Source organism: Haplochromis burtoni, unplaced genomic scaffold, assembly GCF_018398535.1.
Source record: "Haplochromis burtoni strain Fernald_Lab_line unplaced genomic scaffold, NCSU_Asbu1 Contig_45, whole genome shotgun sequence".
Taxonomy (NCBI): domain Eukaryota; kingdom Metazoa; phylum Chordata; class Actinopteri; order Cichliformes; family Cichlidae; genus Haplochromis; species Haplochromis burtoni.
In genome coordinates this window covers 649,489-652,910 of record NW_024582406.1, presented here as the reverse complement: position 1 = coordinate 652,910, position 3,422 = coordinate 649,489, and the positions used below count along the sequence as shown (strand labels likewise).

General features: G+C 40.7%; 1 protein-coding gene across 4 annotated transcripts in view; it reads left to right on the top strand.

Annotated features, from left to right (window-relative positions):
- The first annotated feature begins 2,913 nt into the window (after window positions 1-2,913).
- LOC102291066 (matrix Gla protein) overlaps window positions 2,914-3,422 on the top strand; it is a 2,749-nt gene continuing 2,240 nt past the window's right edge. Inside the window, exon 1 of one of the 4 annotated variants that reach the window (XM_005940765.3) lies at window positions 2,914-3,041. The gene's annotated coding sequence lies outside the window, so the exon portion shown is untranslated. The remainder of the gene's footprint in view (window positions 3,042-3,422) is intronic. The other 3 variants (XM_005940763.3, XM_042220237.1, XM_005940764.3) reach the window with 3 other exon arrangements.

Sequence of the window (3,422 nt, the reverse complement as noted above, 5' to 3'; positions counted from 1 at the left end):
GCTGTACAGGTACATCAAATTAACAAAGATACCTACTGATTAGCTTAGTGTGTTCAAACAAACTGCTATAAAATACTTAAATACTAAATTTTCACCCACTGAAACTGAAGCAACAGCTTTTCGGATGGGCTGCTAGTGTAATTATCCTCACAGTAGGCCACATTCTTTACCAGATAATTGCATTAAAAATACTCCAAAAGGTGCCAATACCACAAGCCCAGTGGGGAGGTCCAGTCAAGTGGCTGCCTGTGTGGCTGAAAAATAAAGTAATTGCAGAAGTCCCAAAAAAAGCTTCTGATTCCTAAAATGAGTCAAATCCAATTGACTCCCATGTGAAAATGTCCAACTTTAGAAAATTAATAATGTTGTTTTCAGCCTACAAAAAAGGTTTACCTGTGTGGATAGTTTGCTCCTTCACAACAACTGATTCATCTATTTGGATTCTGGATTTAGGGTCGCGGCTATTTGGACTGACAAGACTCCCAGTGTTTAAAGATAGAGCTAATCAGTGGTGCTAAGCTGCACCTCAGCTAACAGCTGAACTGAATCTCTTTGTCACGACTGTTAGTATCATGGCTGACTGCATGATGCAGACCATCACAGATGATTGTGTGTTAGTTTTGATGAGTGAAAGTGCTTCATTCATCTGTTAGATAGCAACAATTTGTTTACATCTTACATGCAGCATGCTAACCTAGCTTGCTAGCATTAGCTAACACACGAAGGGGATGTCCAATAGGCTGCATCCTCCTGACGCCTCATTTGTAGGCCGATTACGTCACAGCAATGCGACAAAGGCTGTCCAAATTCCTAGACTCCTTTAAATGCAGTCAACAAATGCGTCCTCCTTTCCCCCAGATTCAAAGGCTGGGTCGGGTGTATCCTTCGTAGCCCACCATATCCCAGAATTCATAGCGTGGGCCAGCCAATTCCAGTTTCCAACAATGGCGGCAGCTACTTAGTTTTAATATTACTCTTATTACTCGTTCTGGGTCACAAAATAAACTTTTAAGATGTTTCAGGCGAGAATGTAGCTTTGTAAACGTCAAATATCTGCTCGATTTATCAAGACATCACATATTTGCAAAAGTGCTCTGACGTTTTTGGAGATGTCTGTTACCCACCAGCTCGATAGCTAGAACAGCGAACTCCCGGCACATTGTTTTCAGACCTCCCACGGTCTTTTGCTACTCAGGTTAAACATGATATATAAGTCACTTCGATACCTTAACATTGTTTGGCTTTTTTTCAGTGTTTTATTTGTTCAAGAGTAAATCGGTTTGGCTGAGATCACAGCTGAATAAATGTCAAACAGAAAACTGATTAAACAGAACTACGCCACTTTCCTGTTATATTTTAGATAGCAAGGAGCAGGCAGCTGAGTTTATTAAACTCTAGTGAGACAGCTAGTGACGCAAAACTGAATGCTAGACTGTCCAATTTCACAGCCGCTCACTTCCGGCCAACCCGGCTTTTGGAGGACCTGGCCCACATACACGGCGAAGGCCGGGTCCTCGGGAGGATGCAGCCTACAAATTTTGACACCCCCAAACATTCCAGCTTTCAAATATGGAATTTCTGTCTTCAAAACTCCAACATCGTGATGGGAAGAGCACCTTCAAAATCCAGAGTTCAAAACCAGTGGGTCACAGCACAGTTGTCCATCTTTTATATACAGGTCTGTTTCAGTGATTGCCTATAATGATGTAAAACTTGAGTTTTAACAATATTAAAACAGGAAATATATAAAATAAATTAATGCACACTTGTTAGCAGGGTAAAACTGAATATAGAGACCAAGACATGTTTTCATGAACATGCTTTTTTCTGCAGTAAAGGTTAGCATTTTAACACTGGAGCCACCGTCAAGTGGGCATTTGAGAAACTGCAGTTTTGGCAAATCTGTGTTGGTGTCCTTTTTCAGCAAAATGCTTTGCACCGTTTTCATAACAATGAAAGGGAACATCCATAGCATTCTTAGACAGGGGCTGAAGACAAAAACACAGTTAATTATGTTTTCTTAAAACTCAGGGTCTTTAACTTCTACTAAATTTATGTGTGATACCTTACACTCTCGCACTAACCCAGAGCCCCACATGTTCTCCTTCTGATGGAAAACCCCTTCCACTATTATACAATAGCTTCCTTTCATAAAATTTTCCTTGAAACATCTCCAGTCTGCTCTCGATAACAACCTACTCACTTTATTACTTTAACGATCCAAACCCCACCAAATGGCTCGCACTACAGCCAGCTGATTTAAGGGCATACACATTGATTCATATATGTGGGTTTTTATTTCTTTTTATTCAGACTTCTCCGCAGGGAAACACTGACTATTACTAAAGTTGTGCTTTACTTCAGTGTCACTTATTATCTGTTTACACAGTGGACTTCTTTTATGGTAGCGCAAAAGAGGAGTTACAGTTATTGCTGACCACAATCATAGATGCTTCTCCTTTAAACCATTTATTAAAAATGTGCTTGGCAACGGGAAGATTTAAAGTAAAGACCAGCACTGTCGTATGTGCTATTTCTGTGCTCTCAGAGACATATTTAGATCACAATTTCATGTTTTATCTGAACTTTTTTGTTATCTCTCATATCATGCAGGCATGCTGGCAAACAGTGGCAAATATTATCATGTACCTGCTATGAAGCAGCTTAGTTGTCATCGTGCCACCCTTTCCCTCACCCTCTTCTCTGTCTCTCTGTTTACCTCCGGCTTGTTTTTCTCCAGTTCTCCTGCCATCACCACCAGCTCTGTTTATTTCAGTAAAAGCGTAGGAGTTGGGGAGAGAGTGAGCTAATACCCCGGTCTTATTAACTGGTAGAAAAAACGGTGGGTGGGTGGGTGTGGGGTGATAGTAAGGGAAGGGAGGAGAAATTGCGAGGACTAAAAGGGAGGTGGATGGAGACAGAAAAATGAAGGGGTGGGGGGACAGAGATGAGTATAAAAAGCTTTGCCATGAGGAATTAGGAAATGTTCCTGAGGAGAAAGTATTGAGACAGTTTCCATCACTCCATAATTTTCCTTCAAGGTAAGTAAATTACAGCAAATGATCTCTTAAAACTCTTTGCAGGTGAAAAGTAGGAGAAGTTTTGAGTTTTGGACACAATCAGGCAAACGTAGCTTTTATTTTGTGACTATTTTTATAGTACTTTACTTTTTTTTTTTTCAATTATCTGCAAATGAAAATAGAAAAGTAGGCCTGTGGCCCTTCTCTTTTTGTTAAGGAGTTTTTAATGTACACCCTCATCTTGGTTCTTTGGCTTTTTCCAATGATGTGTGCACATTCTGTCTGCAGGGAAGGAAGCTGGGACTTCACTAGGACCCCTATTGAGACTCAGACAGGCATTAAACTCTGTAGACACTCTTGTCAGCACCACACACACACACACACACACACACACACACACAC